General features: G+C 48.3%; 1 protein-coding gene across 1 annotated transcript in view; it reads right to left on the bottom strand.

The window, feature by feature from the left end:
• The window catches only part of LOC123748383 (uncharacterized), a 224,964-nt gene extending 210,751 nt beyond the window's left edge, over nt 1-14,213 (bottom strand). The window contains exon 1 of the mRNA XM_069323966.1: nt 14,139-14,213. The gene's annotated coding sequence lies outside the window, so the exon portion shown is untranslated. The remainder of the gene's footprint in view (nt 1-14,138) is intronic.
• Nucleotides 14,214-22,333: the final 8,120 nt, after the last annotated feature.

The raw sequence follows: 22,333 nt of genomic DNA, 5'->3' as shown, positions 1-22,333 counted from the left end.
TACAGCTCCCCTCAGAAGAACCACAGCACTCCTCAGAAGAACCACAGCTCCCCTCAGAAGAACCACAGCTCCCTCAAGAGAACCACAGCTCCCCTCAGAATAACCAAAGCTCCCTTCAGAAGAACCACAGCACTCCTCAAAAGAAGCACAGCTCCCCTCACAAGAACCACAGCTCCCCTCAGAAGAACCACAGCTCCCCTCAGAAGAACCACAGCTCCCCTCACCAGAACAACAGCTTCCCTCAGGGGAACCACAGCTCCCCTCAGAAGAACCACAGCTCCCCACAGGGGAACCACAGCTCCCTTCAGGGGAACCACAGTTCCCCTCAGAAGAATCACAGCTCCCCTCAGAAGAACCACACCTCCCCTCAGAAGAATCACAGTTCCCTCAGAAGAACCACAGCTCCCTCAGGAGAACCACAGCTCCCTCAGAAGAACCAAAGCTCCCCTCAGAAGAACCACGTCTCCCCTCAGAACTACAGATTCCCTCAGAAGAACCACAGCTCCCCTGAGAAGAACCACAGCTCCCTTCAGGGCAACCACAGCTCCCCTCAGAAGAATCCCAGCTCCCCTCAGAAGAACCCCAGCTCCTCTTAAAAACTACAGCTCCCCTCAGAAGAACCACAGCTCCCCTCAGAAGAACCACAGCTCCCCTCCGAAGAACCACAGCTCCCATCAGAAGAACCACTGTTCCTCTCAGAAGAACCACAGCTCCCTCAGGAGAACCTCAGTTTCCTCAGATTAACCAAAGCTCCCCTCAGAATCACCACAGCTCCCCTCAGAAGAACCACAGATCTCCTCAGAAGAGCTACAGCTCCCCTCAGAAGAACCAGAGCTCCTTCATGAAAACCACATCTCCCTCAGAATAACCAAAGCTCCCCTCAAAAGAATCACAGCTCCCCTCAGAAGAACCACAGCTCCCCTCAGAAGAACCACAGCTCTTTCATGAAAACCACAGCTCCCTCAAAAAAACCAAAGCTCCCCTCAGAAGAACCACAGCTCCCCTCAGAAGAACCACAGCTCCTCTCATAAGAACCACAGCTCCCATCAGAAGAACTACAGCTCCCCTCAAAAGAACCACAGCTCCTCTCAGGGGAACAGCAGCTCCCCTAAGGGAACCACAGCTCCCCTCAGGGGAACCACAGCTCCCCTCAGAAGAACCATAGCTCCCCTCAGAAGAACCAAAGCACCCCTCAGGAGAACCACAGCTCCACTCAGGGGAACCACAACTCCCCACAGGAGAACCACAGCTCCCCTCAGTGGAACCACAGCTCCCCTCAGAAGAACCACAGCTCCCCTCAGAGGAACCACAGCTCCCCTCAGGGGAACCACAGCTCCCTTCAGAAGAACCACAGCTCCTCTCAGAAGAACCACAGCTCCCCTCAGGGGAACCACAGCTCTCCTCAGGGGAACCACAGCTCCTCTCAGAAGAACCACAGCTCCCCTCAGGGGAACTACAGCTCTCCTCAGGGGAACCACAGCTCCTCTCAGAAGAACCACAGCTCCTCTCAGAAGAACCACAGCTCCCCTCAGGAGAATCACAGCTCCCTCAGGAGAACTACAGCTCCCCTCAGGAGAACCACAGCTCCCTCAGGAGAACTACAGCTCCCCTCAGGAGAACCACAGCTCCCTCAGGAGAACCACAGCTCCCCTTAGAAGAACCCCAGCTCCCCTCAGAAGAACTACAGCTCCCCTCAGAAGAACCACAGCTCCCCTCAGAAGAACCACAGCTCCCCTCCGAAGAACCACAGCTCCCATCAGAAGAACCACTGTTCCACTCAGAAGAACCACAGCTCCCTCAGGAGAACCACAGCTTCCTCAGATTAACCAAAGCTCCCTTCAGAAGCACGACAGCTCCCCTCAGAAGAACCACAGCTCTCCTCATAAGAGCTACAGCTCCCTTCAGAAGAACCACAGCTCCTTCATGAAAACCACAGCACCCTCAGAATAACCAAAGCTCCCCTCAGAAGAATCACAGCTCCCCTCAGAAGAACCACAGCTCCCCTCAGAAGAACCACAGCTCTTTCAGGAAAACCACAGGTCCTTCAAAAAAACCAAAGCTCCCCTCAGAAGAACCACAGCTCCCCTCAGAAGAACCACAGCTCCTCTCATAAGAACCACAGCTCCCTTCAGAAGAACTACAGCTCCCCTCAAAAGAACCACAGCTCCTCTCAGGGGAACAGCAGCTCCCCTCAGGGAACCACAGCTCCCCTCAAGGGAACCACAGCTCCCCTCAGGGGAACCACAGCTCCCCTCAGAAGAACCATAGCTCCCCTCAGAAGAACCAAAGCTCCCGTCAGGAGAACCACAGCTCCACTCAGGAGAACCACAACTCCCCACAGGGGAACCACAGCTCCCGTCAGGGGAACCACAGCTCCCTTCAGAAGAACCACAGCTCCCCTCAGAAGAACCACAGCTCCCCTCAGGGGAACCACAGCTCCGCTCAGAAGAACCATAGCTCCCTTCAGAAGAACCAAAGCTCCCCTCAGGAGAACCACAGCTCCACTCAGGAGAACCACAGCTCCCCACGGGGGAACCACAGCTCCCCTCAGGGGAACCACAGCTCCCCTCAGAAGAACCACAGCTCCCCTCAGAAGAACCACAGCTCCCCTCAGGGGAACCACAGCTCCCCTCAGAAGAACCACAGCTCCCCTCAGGGGAACCACAGCTCCCCTCAGGGGAACCACAGCTCCTCTCAGAAGAACCACAGCTCCTCTCAGGGGAACCACAGCTCTCCTCAGGGGAACCACAGCTCCTCTCAGAAGAACCACAGCTCCCCTCAGGAAAATCACAGCTCCCTCAGGAGAACCACAGCTCCCCTCAGGAGAACCACCGCTCCCTCAGGAGAACTACAGCTCCCCTCAGGAGAACCACAGCTCCCTCAGGAGAACCACAGCTCCCCTTAGAAGAACCACAGCTCCCCTCAGGGGAACCACAGCTCCCTCATGAGAACCACAGCTCCCTCAGAAGAACCACAGCTCCCTCAGTAAAACCACAGCTCCCCTCAGAAGAACTACAGCTTCTCTCAGAAGAACCACAGCTCCCCTCAGAAGAACCACAGCTCCCCTCAGAAGAACCACAGCTCCCCTCAGAAGAACCACTGCTCCCCTCAGAAGAACCACAGCTCCCTCAGGAGAACCACAATTCCCGAAGAAGAACCAAAGCTCCCCTCAGAAGAACCACAGCTCCCCTCAGAAGAACTACAGATTCCCTCAGAAGAACCACAGCTCCCCTCAGAAGAACCACAGCTCCCCTCAGAAGAACCACTGCTCCCCTCAGAAGAACCACTGTTCCACTCAGAAGAACCACAGCTCCCTCAGGAGAACCACAGCTTCCTCAGATTAACCAAAGCTCCCCTCAGAAGCACGACAGCTCCCCTCAGAAGAACCACAGCTCTCCTCATAAGAGCTACAGCTCCCTTCAGAAGAACCACAGCTCCTTCATGAAAACCACAGCACCCTCAGAATAACAAAGCTCCCCTCAGAAGAATCACAGCTCCCCTCAGAAGAACCACAGCTCCCCTCAGAAGAACCACAGCTCTTTCAGGAAAACCACAGGTCCCTCAAAAAAACCAAAGCTCCCCTCAGAAGAACCACAGCTCCCCTCAGAAGAACCACAGCTCCTCTCATAAGAACCACAGCTCCCTTCAGAAGAACTACAGCTCCCCTCAAAAGAACCACAGCTCCTCTCAGGGGAACAGCAGCTCCCCTCAGGGAACCACAGCTCCCCTCAGGGGAACCACAGCTCCCCTCAGGGGAACCACAGCTCCCCTCAGAAGAACCATAGCTCCCCTTAGAAGAACCAAAACTCCCCTCAGGAGAACCACAGCTCCCCTCAGAAGAATCACAGCTCCCTCAGAAGAACCACAGCTCCCGTCAGGGGAACCACAGCTCCCTTCAGAAGAACCACAGCTCCCCTCAGAAGAACCACAGCTCCCCTCAGGGGAACCACAGCTCCCCTCAGAAGAACCATAGCTCCCTTCAGAAGAACCAAAGCTCCCCTCAGGAGAACCACAGCTCCACTCAGGAGAACCACAGCTCCCCTCAGGGGAACCACAGCTCCCCTCAGAAGAACCACAGCTCCCCTCAGAAGAACCACAGCTCCCCTCAGGGGAACCACAGCTCCCCTCAGAAGAACCACAGCTCCCCTCAGGGGAACCACAGCTCCCCTCAGGGGAACCACAGCTCCTCTCAGAAGTACCACAGCTCCTCTCAGGGGAACCACAGCTCTCCTCAGGGGAACCACAGCTCCTCTCAGAAGAACCACAGCTCCCCTCAGGAAAATCACAGCTCCCTCAGGAGAACCACAGCTCCCCTCAGGAGAACCACCGCTCCCTCAGGAGAACTACAGCTCCCCTCAGGAGAACCACAGCTCCCTCAGGAGAACCACAGCTCCCCTTAGAAGAACCACAGCTCCCCTCAGGGGAACCACAGCTCCCTCATGAGAACCACAGCTCCCTCAGAAGAACCACAGCTCCCTCAGGAAAACCACAGCTCCCCTCAGAAGAACTACAGCTTCTCTCAGAAGAACCACAGCTCCCCTCAGAAGAACCACAGCTCCCCTCAGAAGAACCACAGCTCCCCTCAGAAGAACCACTGCTCCCCTCAGAAGAACCACAGCTCCCTCAGGAGAACCACTATTCCCGAAGAAGAACCAAAGCTCCCCTCAGAAGAACCACAGCTCTTCTCAGAAGAACTACAGATTCCCTCAGAAGAACCACAGCTCCCCTCAGAAGAACCACAGCTCCCCTCAGAAGAACCACTGCTCCCCTCAGAAGAACCACAGCTCCCCTCAGGGCAACCACAGCTCCCCACAGAAGAACTACAGCTCCCCTCAGAAGAACCACAGCACTCCTCAGAAGAACCACAGCTCCCCTCAGAAGAACCACAGCTCCCTCATGAGAACCACAGCTCCCCTCAGAATAATTAAAGCTCCCTTCAGAAGAAGCACAGCACTCCTCAAAAGAAGCACAGCTCCCCTCAGAAGAACCACAGCTCCCCTCAGAAGAACCACAGCTCCCCACAGTGGAACCACAGCTCCCTTCAGGGGAACCACAGTTCCCCTCAGAAGAATCACAGCTACCCTCAAAAGAACCACAGCTCCCCTCAGAAGAATCACAGCTCCCTCAGAAGAACCACAGCTCCCTCAGGAGAACCACAGCTCCCTCAGAAGAACCAAAGCTCCCCTCAGTAGAACCACGTCTCCCCTTTAGAAGAACTACAGATTCCCTCAGAAGAACCACAGCTCCCCTCAGAAGAACCACAGCTCCCCTCAGGGCAACAACAACTCCCCTCAGAGGAAACCCAGCTCCCCTCAGAAGAACCCCAGCTCCCCTCAGAAGAACTACAGCTCCCCTCAGAAGAACCACAGCTCCCCTCAGAAGAACCACAGCTCCCCTCCGAAGAACCACAGCTCCCATCAGAAGAACCACTGTTCCTCTCAGAAGAACCACAGCTCCCTCAGGAGAACCACATCTTCCTCAGATTAACCAAAGCTCCCCTCAGAAGCACGACAGCTCCCCTCAGAAGAACCGCAGCTCTCCTTGCAGCTCAGAAGAGCTACAGCTCCCCTCAGAAGAACCACAGCTCCTTCATGAAAACCACAGCTCCCCTCAGGGGAACCACAGCTCCCCTCAGAAGAACCACAGCTCCCCTCAGGGGAACCACAGCTCCCCTCAGGGGAACCACAGCTCCTCTCAGAAGAACAACAGCTCCCCCTCAGGGGAACCACAGCTCTCCTCAGGGGAACCACAGGTCCTCTCAGAAGAACCACAGCTCCCCTTAGGAGAACCACAGCTCCCTCAGGAGAACCACAGCTCCCCTCAGGAGAACCACAGCTCCCCCAGGAAAACTACAGCTCCCCTCAGGAGAACCACAGCTCCATCAGGAGAACCACAGCTCCCCTTAGAAGAACCACAGCTCCCCTCAGGGGAACCACAACTCCCTCATGAGAACCACAGCTCCCTCTGAAGAACCACAGCTCCCTCAGGAAAACCACAGCTCCCCTCAGAAGAACTACAGCTTCTCTCAGAAGAACAACAGCTCCCCTCAGAAGAACCACAGCTCCCCTCAGAAGAACCACAGCTCCCCTCAGAAGAACCACTGCTCCCCTTAGAAGAACCACAGCTCCCTCAGGAGAACCACAATTCCCGAAAATAAACCAAAGCTCCCCTCAGAAGAACCACAGCTCCCCTCAGAAGAACTACAGATTCCCTCAGAAGAACCACAGCTCCCCTCAGAAGAACCACAACTCCCCTCAGAAGAACCACTGCTCCCCTCAGAAGAACCACAGCTCCCCTCAGGGCAACCACAGCTCCCCACAGAAGAACTACAGCTCCCCTCAGAAGAACCACAGCACTCCTCAGAAGAACCACACCTCCCCTCAGAAGAACCACAGCTCTTCTCAGAAGAACTACAGATTCCCTCAGAAGAACCACAGCTCCCCTCAGAAGAACCACAGCTCCCCTCAGAAGAACCACTGCTCCCCTCAGAAGAACCACAGCTCCCCTCAGGGCAACCACAGCTCCCCACAGAAGAACTACAGCTCCCCTCAGAAGAACCACAGCACTCCTCAGAAGAACCACAGCTCCCCTCAGAAGAACCACAGCTCCCTCATGAGAACCACAGCTCCCCTCAGAATAATTAAAGCTCCCTTCAGAAGAAGCACAGCACTCCTCAAAAGAAGCACAGCTCCCCTCAGAAGAACCACAGCTCCCCTCAGAAGAACCACAGCTCCCCTCAGAAGAACCACAGCTCCCCTCACAAGAACAACAGCTTCCCTCAGGGGAACCACAGCTCCCCTCAGAAGAACCACAGCTCCCCACAGTGGAACCACAGCTCCCTTCAGGGGAACCACAGTTCCCCTCAGAAGAATCACAGCAACCCTCAGAAGAACCACAGCTCCCCTCAGAAGAATCACAGCTCCCTCAGAAGAACCACAGCTCCCTCAGGAGAACCACAGCTCCCTCAGAAGAACCAAAGCTCCCCTCAGTAGAACCACGTCTCCCCTTTAGAAGAACTACAGATTCCCTCAGAAGAACCACAGCTCCCCTCAGAAGAACCACAGCTCCCCTCAGGGCAACCACAACTCCCCTCAGAAGAAACCCAGCTCCCCTCAGAAGAACCCCAGCTCCCCTCAGAAGAACTACAGCTCCCCTCAGAAGAACCACAGCTCCCCTCAGAAGAACCACAGCTCCCCTCCGAAGAACCACAGCTCCCATCAGAAGAACCACTGTTCCTCTCAGAAGAACCACAGCTCCCTCAGGAGAACCACAGCTTCCTCAGATTAACCAAAGCTCCCCTCAGAAGCACGACAGCTCCCCTCAGAAGAACCACAGCTCTCCTTGCAGCTCAGAAGAGCTACAGCTCCCCTCAGAAGAACCACAGCTCCTTCATGAAAACCACAGCTCCCCTCAGGGGAACCACAGCTCCCCTCAGAAGAACCACAGCTCCCCTCAGGGGAACCACAGCTCCCCTCAGGGGAACCACAGCTCCTCTCAGAAGAACAACAGCTCCCCCTCAGGGGAACCACAGCTCTCCTCAGGGGAACCACAGGTCCTCTCAGAAGAACCACAGCTCCCCTTAGGAGAACCACAGCTCCCTCAGGAGAACCACAGCTCCCCTCAGGAGAACCACAGCTCCCCCAGGAAAACTACAGCTCCCCTCAGGAGAACCACAGCTCCATCAGGAGAACCACAGCTCCCCTTAGAAGAACCACAGCTCCCCTCAGGGGAACCACAGCTCCCTCATGAGAACCACAGCTCCCTCAGAAGAACCACAGCTCCCTCAGGAAAACCACAGCTCCCCTCAGAAGAACTACAGCTTCTCTCAGAAGAACAACAGCTCCCCTCAGAAGAACCACAGCTCCCCTCAGAAGAACCACAGCTCCCCTCAGAAGAACCACTGCTCCCCTTAGAAGAACCACAGCTCCCTCAGGAGAACCACAATTCCCGAAAATAAACCAAAGCTCCCCTCAGAAGAACCACAGCTCCCCTCAGAAGAACTCCAGATTCCCTCAGAAGAACCACAGCTCCCCTCAGAAGAACTACAACTCCCCTCAGAAGAACCACTGCTCCCCTCAGAAGAACCACAGCTCCCCTCAGGGCAACCACAGCTCCCCTCAGGGCAACCACAGCTCCCCACAGAAGAACTACAGCTCCCCTCAGAAGAACCACAGCACTCCTCAGAAGAACCACACCTCCCCTCAGAAGAACCACAGCTCCCTCATGAGAACCACAGCTCCCCTCAGAATAACCAAAGCTCCCTTCAGAAGAACCACAGCACTCCTCAAAAGAAGCACAGCTCCCCTCAGAAGAACCACAGCTCCCCTCAGAAGAACCACAGCTCCCCTCAGAAGAACCACAGCTCCCCTCACAAGAACAACAGCTTCCCTCAGGAGAACCACAGCTCCCCTCAGAAGAACCACAGCTCCCCACAGGGGAACCACAGCTCCCTTCAGGGGAACCACAGTTCCCCTCAGAAGCATCACAGCTCCCCTCAGAAGAACCACAGCTCCCCTCAGAAGAATCACAGCTCCCTCAGAAGAACCACAGCTCCCTCAGGAGAACCACAGCTCCCTCAGAAGAACCAAAGCTCCCCTCAGAAGAACCACGTCTCTCCTTTAGAAGAACTACAGATTCCCTCAGAAGAACCACAGCTCGCCTCAGAAGAACCACAGCTCCCGTCAGGGCAACCACAGCTCCCTCAGAAGAAACCCAGCTCCCCTCAGAAGAACCCCAGCTCCCCTCAGAAGAACTACAGCTCCTCTCAGAAGAACCACAGCTCCCCTCAGAAGAACCACAGCTCCCCTCCGAAGAACCACAGCTCCCATCAGAAGAACCACTGTTCCTCTCAGAAGAACCACAGCTCCCTCAGGAGAACCACAGCTTCCTCAGATTAACCAAAGCTCCCCTCAGAAGCACCACAGCTCCCCTCAGAAGAACCACAGCTCTCCTCAGAAGAGCTACAGCTCCCCTCAAAAGAACCACAGCTCCTTCATGAAAACCACAGCTCCCTCAGAATAACCAAAGCTCCCCTCACAAGAATCACAGCTCCCCTCAGAAGAACCACAGCTCCCCTCAGAAGAACCACAGCTCTTTCAGGAATACCACAGCTCCCTAAAAAAAACCAAAGCTCGCCTCAGAAGAACCACAGCTCCCCTCAGAAGAACCACAGCTCCTCTCATAAGAACCACAGCTCCCATCAGAAGAACTACAGCTCCCCTCAAAAGAACCACAGCTCCTCTTAGGGGAACAACAGCTCCCCTCAGGGAACCACAGCTCCCTTCAGGGGAACCACAGCTCTCCTCATAAGAACCATAGCTCCCTTCAGAAGAACCAAAGCTCCCCTCAGGAGAACCACAGCTCCACTCAGGAGAACCACAGCTCCCCACAGGGGAACCACAGCTCCCCTCAGGGGAACCACAGCTCCCTTCAGAAGAACCACAGCTCCCCTCAGGGGAACCACAGCTCCTCTCAGGGGAACCACAGCTCCCCTCATAAGAACCACAGCTCCCCACAGGGGAACCACAGCTCCCCTTAGGGGAACCACAGCTCTTCTCAGAAGTACCACAGCTCCCCTCAGTGGAACCACACCTCCCCTCAGGGGAACCACAGCTCTTCTCAGAAGAACCACAGCTCCCCTTAGGAGAAGCACAGCTCCCTCAGGAGAACAACAGCTCCCCTCAGGAGAACCACAGCTCCCTCAGGAGAACCACAGATCCCCTCAGGAGAACCACAGCTCCCTCAGGAGAACCACAGCTCCTCTCAGGAGAACCACAGCTCCTTCAGGAGAACCACAGCTCCCCTCAGGAGAACCACAGCTCCCTCAGGAGAACCACAGCTCCCTCAGGAGAACCACAGCTCCCCTCATGAAAACCACAGCTCCCCTCAGGAGAACCACAGCTCCCCTCAGGGGAACCACAGCTCCCTCAGGAGAACCACAGCTCCCCTCACAAGAACAACAGCTTCCCTCAGGGGAACCACAGCTCCCCTCAGAAGAACCACAGCTCCCCACAGGGGAACCACAGCTCCCTTCAGGGGAACCACAGTTCCCCTCAGAAGAATCACAGCTCCCCTCAGAAGAACCACAGCTCCCCTCAGAAGAATCACAGCTCCCTCAGAAGAACCACAGCTCCCTCAGGAGAACCACAGCTCCCTCAGAAGAACCAAAGCTCCCCTCAGAAGAACCACGTCTCTCCTTTAGAAGAACTACAGATTCCCTCAGAAGAACCACAGCTCGCCTCAGAAGAACCACAGCTCCCGTCAGGGCAACCACAGCTCCCTCAGAAGAAACCCAGCTCCCCTCAGAAGAACCCCAGCTCCCCTCAGAAGAACTACAGCTCCTCTCAGAAGAACCACAGCTCCCCTCAGAAGAACCACAGCTCCCCTCCGAAGAACCACAGCTCCCATCAGAAGAACCACTGTTCCTCTCAGAAGAACCACAGCTCCCTCAGGAGAACCACAGCTTCCTCAGATTAACCAAAGCTCCCCTCAGAAGCACCACAGCTCCCCTCAGAAGAACCACAGCTCTCCTCAGAAGAGCTACAGCTCCCCTCAAAAGAACCACAGCTCCTTCATGAAAACCACAGCTCCCTCAGAATAACCAAAGCTCCCCTCACAAGAATCACAGCTCCCCTCAGAAGAACCACAGCTCCCCTCAGAAGAACCACAGCTCTTTCAGGAAAACCACAGCTCCCTAAAAAAAACCAAAGCTCGCCTCAGAAGAACCACAGCTCCCCTCAGAAGAACCACAGCTCCTCTCATAAGAACCACAGCTCCCATCAGAAGAACTTCAGCTCCCCTCAAAAGAACCACAGCTCCTCTTAGGGGAACAACAGCTCCCTTCAGGGAACCACAGCTCCCTTCAGGGGAACCACAGCTCTCCTCAGAAGAACCATAGCTCCCTTCAGAAGAACCAAAGCTCCCCTCAGGAGAACCACAGCTCCACTCAGGAGAACCACAGCTCCCCACAGGGGAACCACAGCTCCCCTCAGGGGAACCACAGCTCCCTTCAGAAGAACCACAGCTCCCCTCAGGGGAACCACAGCTCCTCTCAGGGGAACCACAGCTCCCCTCATAAGAACCACAGCTCCCCACAGGGGAACCACAGCTCCCCTTAGGGGAACCACAGCTCTTCTCAGAAGTACCACAGCTCCCCTCAGTGGAACCACACCTCCCCTCAGGCGAACCACAGCTCTTCTCAGAAGAACCACAGCTCCCCTCAGGAGAAGCACAGCTCCCTCAGGAGAACAACAGCTCCCCTCAGGAGAACCACAGCTCCCTCAGGAGAACCACAGATCCCCTCAGGAGAACCACAGCTCCCTCAGGAGAACCACAGCTCCTCTCAGGAGAACCACAGCTCCTTCAGGAGAACCACAGCTCCCCTCAGGAGAACCACAGCTCCCTCAGGAGAACCACAACTCCCTCAGGAGAACCACAGCTCCCCTCATGAAAACCACAGCTCCCCTCAGGAGAACCACAGCTCCCCTCAGGGGAACCACAGCTCCCTCAGGAGAACCACAGCTCCCTCAGAAGAACCACAGCTCCCCTCAGGGGAACCACAGCTCCTTCAGGAGAACCACAGCTCCCTTAGGAGACCCACAGCTCCCCCTCAGGAAAACCACAGCTCCCCTCAGGAGAACCACTGCTCCCTCAGGAGAACCAACGCTCCCCTCTGGGGAACCACAGCTCCCCTCAGGGGAACAACAGCTCTTTCAGGGGAACTACAGCTCCCCTCATAAGAACCACAGCTCCCCTCAGAAGAACCACAGCTCCCCTCAGAAGAACCACAGCTCCCCTCAAGGGAACCACAGCTCCCCTCAAGGGAATCACAGTTTCCCTTAGAGGAACCACAGCTCCCCTCAGAAGAACCACAGCTCCCCTCAAGGGAACCACTGCTCCCCTCAAGGGAACCACAGCTCCCCTCAGAGGAACCACAGCTCCCCTCAGAGGAACCACAGCTCCCCTCAGAGGAACCACAGCTCCCCTCAGGGGAACCACAGCTCCCTCAAGTAAACTAAAGCTTGCTCAGGAGAATCAAAACTCCCTGCAGCAGAGCCAGGGTTCCATTTCAATGATCCCCTCAGGGATCCCCTTGAGGGCTCTCCTTCACGGCTTCCCTCACAGCTCTTTTCAGGGCTCCCCTCAGGGCTCTCTTCAGGGCTCCCGTCAGGGCTCGCCTGCAGGGCTCCCCTTCAGTGCTCCCCTCAGTACTCCCCTTTAGGACTCCCCTCAGGGCTTCCTTCAGGGCTCCCCTCAGAGCTCCCCTTCAGGGCTCCCCTCAGAGCTCCCCTTCAGGGCTCCCCTTCAGGGCTCCTTTCGGGGCTCCCCTCAGAGCTCCCTTCAGGGCTCCCCTCAGGGCTCCCCTTAGGGCTTCCTTCAGGTTTCCCCTTGGATCTCCCCATAAGGGCTCCCCCTTCAAGGCTCCCCTCAGGGCTCCCCCTTCAAGGCTCCCCTCAGGGCTCCGTTCAGGGTTCCCTTCAAGGCTTCCATTCAAGGCTCCCTTCAGGGCTCCCCCTCAGAGCTCTCCTTCAGGACCCCCCTTAAGGGTTCCTCTTCAGGGCTCCCTTCAAGGCTCCTTCAGGGCTATTCTCAAGGGTTCCCCTCAGGAGCCCCACTTTAGGGCTCCCCTCAGGGTTCTCCCCTCAGAGCTCTCTTTCAGGGCCCCCACTTCAGGGCTCCCCTCAGAACTCCCCTTCAGGGATTCCCTCAGGGCTTCCCCTCAGGGCTTTCCTCGGGGCTCCCCTCAGGGCTCCCCCACAGGGCTCCTCTCAGGGCTCCTCTCAGGGCTCCCCTCAGGGCTCCTCTCAGGGCTGCTCTCAGGGCTACTCTCAGGGCTTCCTTCAGGGCTCCCCTCAGGGCTCCTCTCAGGGCTCCTCTCAGGGGCTCCTCTCAGGGCTCCACTCAGGGCTCCTCTCAGGGCTCCCCTCAGGGCTCCCCTCAGAGCTCCTCTCAGGGCTTGTCTTCAGGGCTTCCCTCAGGACTTCCTTTAGGGCTCCCCTTCAGGGCTCTCCTTCAGGGCTTCCCTCAGAGTTCCTTTCAGGGCTCCCCTCAGAGCTCCCTTCAGGGCTCCCCTCAGAGCTCTCTTCAGGGCTCCCCTTCAGGGTTCCCCTCAGAGCTCTCTTCAGGGCTCCCCTCAGAGCTCTCTTCAGGGCTCCCCTTCAGGGCTCCCTTCAGGGCTCCCTTCAGGGCTCCCTTTCAGGGCTCCCTTCAGGGTTCCCCTTCAAGGCTCCCTTCAGGGCTCCCCTTCATGACCCCCTTCAGGGCTCCCCTCAGAACTCCACCTCAGGGCTCTCCTCAGGGCTCCCCTCAGGGCTCGCCTCAGCGCTCCCCTTCAGGGCTCCCCTCAGGGCTCCCCTCAGGGCTCCCCTCAGGGCTCTTCTCAGGGCTCCCCTTCTGGAGAACCATATACCTTCTTCAGAAGAACAAGAGCTCTCTCTGAAGAACCAGACATCCGTTAGGAGAACCAAAGCTCATTTCAAGAGAACTCCCTCAGGAGAACCAAAGCTTTTTCAGAAGAACCAGAGGTTCCTTGTGAGAACAAGAGCTCCCGCAGCATAATGTGAGCTCACTTAGGACAACTAGAGCTCCCTGATAACTGAAGCTCCCTCGGGAGCTCAGAATTCCCTCATGAGAACTACAGTTGCGTTAGGAGAATGGTACCTTCCATACACTTCACCAGCACTAATATACACACACACACACCTTCCATACACTTCACCAGCACTAATATACACACACACACACCTTCCATACACTTCACCAGCACCAATATACACACACACACACCTTCCATACACTTCGCCAGCACCAATATACACATACACACACCTTCCATACACTTCACCAGCACCAATATACACACACACACACCTTCCATACACTTCATCAGCACCAATATACACACACACACACCTTCCATACACTTCGCCAGCACCAATATACACACACACACACCTTCCATACACTTCACCAGCACTAATATATACACACACACACCTTCCATACACTTCACCAGCACCAATATACACACACACACACACCTTCCATACACTTCACCAGCACCAATATACATAAACACACACCTTCCATACACTTCACCAATATACATAAAGAGTTAACTAGTGACGACCTGCCCTTACCGTACTGAGCCAAGTGTCTAGGGAGACTGGTGTGAGCTGAGCCTCACCAGTCCCTCCCTCATCTGTGAGCTCACCTGTGCAACGCTCATCTCACACACAGCTGTGGAGAAGCGTCGTCACACAGCTGTGAGTGACGCAGTTCTGGCCAAGGACGTCCACGCCCTAACCTCCCTCACGCCGCCAAACAAGCCATATGGAGATGTGTTTACGACAGTCAGTTACCCAGGCATCTGTGATGCTACACGCTGCCTTCCTGACCTGTGTTAACAACCCTCACCAACTGCCTGTCATACCAATTATTACTTTAATTATTCAGCAATAAACTATGGTAATTATTGTTTTTGGCAAGCCGCGCCTTCCTGCAGGTGCGTGACCATGGTTAATGGACACGTACTAGTTAATGATCACGTATTAACCAGTTCACCTGAACCATTAACTGAACTGGTTAATGGTTAGGGTAAACTGGTTAATGATTAAGGTGAACTGGTTAATGGTTAGGGTGAACTGGTTAATGGTTAAGGTAAACTGGTTAATGATTAAGGTGAACTGGTTAATGGTTAGGGTGAACTGGTTAATGGTTAGGGTAAACTGGTTAATGGTTAGGGTGAACTGGTTAATGGTTGGGGTGAACTGGTTAATGGTTAGGGTGAACTGGTTAATGGTTAGGGTGAACTGGTTAATGGTTAGGGTGAACTGGTTAATGGTTAGGGTGAACTGGTTAATGGTTAGGGTGAACTGGTTAATGGTTAGGGTGAACTGGTTAATGGTTAAGGTGAACTGGTTAATGGTTAGGGTGAACTGGTTAATGGTTAAGGTGAACTGGTTAATAGTTAGGGTGAACTGGTTATGGCAGTATTAATAGTAAAGTTAGCGGTTACTCCTAATCTTAAAAGTTAAGATTATTTTATTAGGATAAAAGCTATTTTAATTGTAATATAAATGTTTACATCAATGGTTATTTTACTAGTTAAGTTAATGGTTATGTTAATGGTAATGTCAGTAGTTATATTAATGTTTATGTTAATGACAATGGTAAAGATAATAGTAGTAGGGAGTACAGTCCACAGACGATATTTTTTTTGGGCCAGAGGACCCCTGTGGACTGTACAGTCCACAGACGATATTTTTTTTTTGGCCAGAGGACCCCTGTGGACTGTACAGTCCACAGACGATATTTTTTTCTGGGAAATATCGTGTCTGTGAGCCAGGGTTTTCAGGTAAATTTTGTGTCACAGATTTTAGAAGTTTGTTAAAGGGCTTATGATGAAAATAATTTCCGAGACTTAGAAGTTTGTTAAGGTCTTATGGGAGAAATAGCAATCTGTCGCCTCACCTGTGTTTACTTTAGACGTCAGCCAGACGCGGCCTTCAGGTCACGTCGGTAATCGTATCTTATCTTCTCCATAATAATATCTGGACCGTCCCTCTCTCTCTCTCTCTCTCTCTCCTCCTATTTCCTTACAGCTATTTTCAGAGTTTCAAATAATCATAGAAGTTTATTTATATGTTTATGACCGAATTTGTAAAAGGACCATTTTCAGAGAATATTGTCTTAGATGTTTTGTTAAGAAAAACAGACAACTTATCCATAACATTTAGTTTTATATCCATTTACGGCTATTTCACCTGTAAAGACCAAAATTAGTCAGAGACAGTTTTAAGCTCAAATTTCATCAGAGTCCAATTATCAACAGAAATTCGCCGGAGTCTACTTTGAGAGCAAAATTCGTCAGAGACAGTTTTAAGCTCATATTTCATCAGAGTCCAATTATCAACAGAAATTCGCCAGAGTCTACTTTGAGAGCAAAATTAGTCAGAGACAGTTTTAAGCTCAAATTTCATCAGAGTCCAATTATCAACAGAAATTCGCCGGAGTCTACTTTGAGAGCAAAATTCGTCAGAGACAGTTTTAAGCTCATATTTCATCAGAGTCCAATTATCAACAGAAATTCGCCAGAGTCTACTTTGAGAGCAAAATTAGTCAGAGACAGTTTTAAGCTCAAATTTCATCAGAGTCCAATTATCAACAGAAATTCGCCGGAGTCTACTTTGAGAGCAAAATTCGTCAGTGACAGTTTTAAGCTCATATTTCATCAGAGTCCAATTATCAACAGAAATTCGCCAGAGTCTACTTTGAGAGCAAAATTAGTCAGAGACAGTTTTAAGCTCAAATTTCATCAGAGTCCAATTATCAACAGAAATTCGCCAGAGTATACATTGAGAGCAAATTTCATCAGTGTCCTGTAATCTGTGAAAATTTGACAGAGTCCATTTTATACCCAATTTTCGTCAGAGTCCAGTTTATGCTCAAATTCGCCAGAGTCTACTTTGTGCCAAAATTCATCAGAGTCCAGTTCTTGATCAAAATTAATCAGAGTTCCAATTGAAGACCCAAATTTGGCAGAGACCACATTTTCGCTACTAGCAGTCCAATCCCCCTGAAATTTTAAATAGTCATATTTCAGTCATAGTAAAATAAGATCAAGTCAGTTACTGAGCTCCAGCTCTCGTCCCCCCACCCTCTTCCACCCTCAAGTCTTTGTAAATAACCCATCAATTTCCCCCAAATTTTTACCCTCTGTATTTCAGACATAGTAAATATGATGTAAACAATTATAAAACTCTAGCTCTTGTCCTCTGTCCGAGTTCACTCCTGTAAATTCATTACTATCAGTCCAAATCCCCCAGAGATTTAAACACCCAACTACATTTTCAGACATAGTAAATAAAAACCAGTTCAGTTATCAAGTTTCAACTCTTGTCCCCCCCAGCTTAGTTCATTTTGTACAAGTTCTTTATTTTCCAACTAAATCACCTGAGATTTAGGATCGCCTTATTTGTAACGTAGTAAAATTAATCAGGGCATTAACCAAGCTCCATTACCTCTGTCTTAGATCATCGAACATAAATATATCCGATCAAGTCCCTCTCCAGCCTATCTCTTTATCAGAGTAATTACCTTACCCTTCCCCTCCCTTACCTACTCATCCCCAATATATCCAAACCTTCAATAATCATACTGTATTTGCATATTTTCTCTATATTCACTGTGTTCTTCGTATTCTCATCCGTGTTCACTCCATGTTCTTCAAATGTTCACAGTCCCATTCAGTTCATATTTTCACAAGTATCTCCATTTTTTCTGTAATCTTTCTCTTAGTCTCATTATGTTCTCTACAAATTCTAGTCATATGTTCTATGTTTTCATGTTCATCACATGTTCTCTTTACAACTTTTATACTCAATATTCATGCTAACTTCCATATTTTTGTGTTCTTTGTCAATATTCATGTTCCTCTACAAATTCATGTTCCTCACAAGATCACTTCGTTTTTCACCTTCACTTACATGTTTTCTACATTCTTTGTCATATTCTCCATGTTCTTCACACGTCCATTGTTCATTCTTTGTATTCCCTATTCTCCTTATCATGTTTTCATGTTCTCTGTAAGTTCATATTCCCAGCATGTTCACTGTATTCATCAACTTTTCTTACATATGTTCTTTGCCATGTTCCCCATATGTTCTCTGGGTTTTTCCCCTTACATGTTATTTAACGTTCCTTAACTAAGAAAATCTTTCGCCAATCAACTAAAACATAGTCACTTTCGTCATTTCTCAACTAAACTTATTATCCAGTCAACTAAAAATAGTCAGAAATAGCCTCGTTCAACACTGTTCTTAACTAAAACAACCTTTCTCTTAGCTAAAAATTGTCAAAGGAAACTTCTTTCAGCACTTTCTAAACAGCCGCTATGTTTCATCAAGTAAGAAAAAATTGTCAAAGGAAACTTTCCAAAACTGTTCATAACTAAACTTATTCCCTAGTCATCAGAAAATAACCGTGTTCTTCATGTTTCATTGTCATTTCATAACTAAAATTATCCATCAATCAACAGAAAAAGTCAAATTCATCATTTCGTAACAGCCATTATGTTTTCGTCAAGTAAGAAAATATAGTCAAAGATATCTATTATCGTCGTTCTTAACTGACATTTATACTTTGTGGAGCACTAAAATGGTCATTGTCTTCATATTTTTTTCTTGTCTTTCCTCAACTAAAAGAGTCAAATGTAACTTTTTCAACACTTTCGTAACTAAAATTATATGTCGCTAAGTAAGAAAATATAGTCAAATGTAACTTTTTCAGCACTTTCGTAAAATTATATGTCGTTAAGTAAGAAAAATAGTCAAAGGAGCTCTCCGTAACACCAAAGTTACTCTTCGAGAAATCAAGGACACTCTTCGAGACATCAAGGACTTACTCAAAGACACCAAAGTTACACTCTAAGACATCCTTCGAGACATCAAAGACATCCTTTAAGACTTCAAGGGCACTCTTCGAGATATCAAAAGACACTCTCAAACACTCAAAAATTTACTCGCATCCTCAAAGTTATTCTCAGAGTCATCAAAAAAGTTAATCTCAGTCATCAAAATGCTATTCTCTAAGTAACCTTTTGTTCATCAGAGAAACTTTCTAAGACATCTTCGTTCATTAAAGTTAATCACAGAGGCATAAAAGTTATTCTCGGAGCTATCAAAATTAATCTCTAAAACAACAAAAGTTAATCTCGGTCATCAAAGTTGATCTGCAAGATATCTTCGAGACATCAAAGTTACTCTTCAATACATCAAAGATGCATTCAAATACTACTCATGTTCTCAAAAAGACATTCTCAAAGTCATCAAAGTTATTCAAAGAGCTAACAAAAGTTTGTCTCAGAGACATCTAAAGTTAATCTTAGAGTCATCAAATGTAATCTCTAACTCACTTTTGTTCATCAAAGTTGATCTCAGAGTTAACAAAGGTAATCTCTAACTCACTCTCGTTCATCAAAGTTGTTTCAAAGACATCAAAGTTAATCTCAGAGTTATCCAAAGATATTCTCATGTCCACAAAAGTTATTCCAAGAGACGTCAAAGTTAATCTCAGACATCTTCGTTCATAAAAGTTATTCTCAGAGACATCTAAAGTTATTCTCTAAGACATCAAAGTTATTCTAAGAGCTACCAAAAGTTTTTCTCAGTCATGATATGTTATTCTCTAAGTAACCTTCCATTCATCAAAGACATTCTCTAAGCCCTCAAAGTTATTCTCTAAGACAACAAAGTCATTCCCAGAGTCATCAAAAAGTTATTCTCAGAGTCACCTTCGTTATTCAAAGAAGCCTTCTGAGACATCCTCGTTCAACAAAACTGTCCTCAGAGCCATCAAAAAAGTTAAATACAGTCATCAAAGTTATTCTCTAAGTATCTTTTCGTTCATCAGAGAAGCTTTCTAAGACATCTTTGTTCATCAAAGTTGTTCTCTAAGACATCAATGTTGTTTCTCTAAGGCATCAAAGATGTTCTCTAAATCATAAAAGTTAATCTCTAAGTCTCCTTCGTTCATTAGAGAAACTTTCCAATCCATCTTCGTTGATCAAAGTTATTCTCAGAGTCATCAAAGTGATCTCTAATTCATCTTCGTTCTCCAAAAAGTTGTTCTCTAAGACACCTTCGTTCATCAAAGAAACTCTCCTTCTTCCATCATGTTATTCTTTAAGACATCTTCAGTCATAAAATTTTCTCTCCAAAATGTAACTAGTTCAGCTTTTCATACCAAACCTGCATTTCTGTTAAAATATATTTTCGCAGTCACTTTACCCTAAAACTGTTCTCTGAACTATCCTAACTTAACTTACCTTACCTTACCTATCTTACCTAAGTTTACCTATCCTAACTTAACTTAACCTAACTTACCTATCTTACCTATCTTACCTAACTTTACCTATCTTACCTAACTTAACCTGCATAACCTAACTTTACCTATCCTAACTTAACTTAACCTAACTTACCTATCTTACCTAACTTTACCTATCTTACCTAACTTAACCTGCATAACCTAACTTTACCTATCCTAACATAACTTACCTTACCTTACCTATCTTACCTAACTTATCCTGCTTAACCTAACTTACCTACATTACATAACTTAACCTGCATAACCTAACCTGCTTAACTTAACTTACCTAACTTATCCTGCTTAACCTAACTTACCTACATTACCTAACTTAACCTGCTTAACCTAACCTAACCTAACCTAACCTAACTTAACCTGTTTAACCTAACTTTACCTATCCTAACTTAAGTTACCTAACTTAACTTAACCTGCTTAACCTAACTTACCTACATTACCTAACTTAACCTAACTTTACCTATCCTAACTTAACTTAACCTAACTTACCTAACTTAACCTAACTTACCTACATTACCTAACTTAGCCTGTTTAACCTAACTTTACCTATCCTAACTTATGTTACCTAATTTACCTAACTTAACCTAACTTACTTAACTTAACCTAACTTAACATACCTATATTACCTAACTTACCTTACCTTACCTAACTTAACCTGCTTAACCTAACTTACATAACTTAACCTAACTTACATAACTTAACCTGCTTAACTTAACTTACATAACTTAACCTAACTTACCTAACTTACCTTACATTACCTAACTTAACCTGCTTAACCTAACTTATATAACTTCTCTTACCTATCCTAACGTAACCTAACTTGCTTTACCTAACTTAATCTTACATTCCCAAACTGATGTATCCTAACTTATCTAGCCCAACCAGACATGATCTAACTTACATAAGTATTCCTGCTTGTCTTTTGTGTTTCGTCATTCATTGTCTCATATTCATTTACTCATTTCATTAGTTAATTTCTCAAATGGTCACTTATGCATTTCAAGTGCTATTTGTTAGAGATTGGATATTTAAGCATTTCAAAGAATTTTTGTTATATATGGGCATTTACTCATTTCAAGGGTTAATTTCTCAAATGGACGTTTTTGCATTTCAAGTGTTATTTGTTTAAGATTGGGTGTTTAACCATTTCAAAGGATTTTTGTTATATATGGGAATTTACTCGTTTCAAGGGCTAATTTCTCAAATGGTCATTTTGCAGATCAAGGGTTATTTGTTAAAGTTCATCAAGTTGCTCATAAGTTGTATTTATTATGTTTGTTATCATTTATTCTTATTCCCCAACCCCTTAACCTAACCTCTTGTAATCTTAGTGTATTTAGTAGGTTCTATCATATGTTCTTATTCCCCAACCCTTTAACCTAACCTTTCAGATGTAGTTTATTGCGTTTTTGACGTATTTGTTGAATATATTATCCTTTTCCTAACCTTTCAGATGTAGTTTTGTTTCTCCTTTTTGTATATTTTTACCCAAACCCACCATCCCACTTAACCTTCTTTCCTTCTTTACTTTGTTTCTCCTACTCCTTCTAACCCTCCTTTTCTATCTCTCTCCCTTATTCTCTCTCTTCCTCCCCCTCTCTCTCACTCATTTGCTCAAATGCTCTCTTCTCTCTCAAATTCAAGTCTTATTGCTCCCATTCTCTCACCCTCATTCACTTAGTTTTTCTTTTTCTCAAATTCAAGTCTTAGTGCTCCCATGCTCTTCCTCCCCCCTCTCTCTTACTCTTTTCTCCTCTTTTCATGCTCTCACTCACTTGCTCTCTTGTTTTTCTCAATTTCAAGTCTTAGTAGATCTGATTCTTTACTATTGTAATTTTATTATTACTAAGATAAAGAATGAACTTATGTGCGAAAACAAAGTAAAAGAAGGAAAGAAGGTTAAGTGGGATGGTGGGTTTGGGTAAAAATATACAAAAAGGACAAACAAAACTACATCTGAAAGGTTAGGAAAAGGATAATATATTCAACAAATACGTCAAAATTGCAATAAACTACATCTGAAAGGTTAGGTTAAAGGGTTGGGGAATAAGAACATATGATAGAACCTACCAAATACACTAAGATTACAAGAGGTTAGGTTAAGGGGTTGGGGAATAAGAATAAATGATAACAAACATAATAAATACAACTTATGAGCAACTTGATGAACTTTAACAAATAACCCTTGATCTGCAAAATGACCATTTGAGAAATTAGCCCTTGAAACGAGTAAATTCCCATATATAACAAAAATCCTTTGAAATGGTTAAACACCCAATCTTAAACAAATAACACTTGAAATGCAAAAACGTCCATTTGAGAAATTAACCCTTGAAATGAGTAAATGCCCATATATAACAAAAATTCTTTGAAATGCTTAAATATCCAATCTCTAACAAATAGCACTTGAAATGCATAAGTGACCATTTGAGAAATTAACTAATGAAATGAGTAA

This window comes from Procambarus clarkii, chromosome 2, assembly GCF_040958095.1.
Source record: "Procambarus clarkii isolate CNS0578487 chromosome 2, FALCON_Pclarkii_2.0, whole genome shotgun sequence".
Lineage (NCBI taxonomy): Eukaryota > Metazoa > Arthropoda > Malacostraca > Decapoda > Cambaridae > Procambarus > Procambarus clarkii.
Note: the sequence above shows the minus strand (reverse complement) of the source record. Positions and strands in the feature narration are given on the sequence as shown.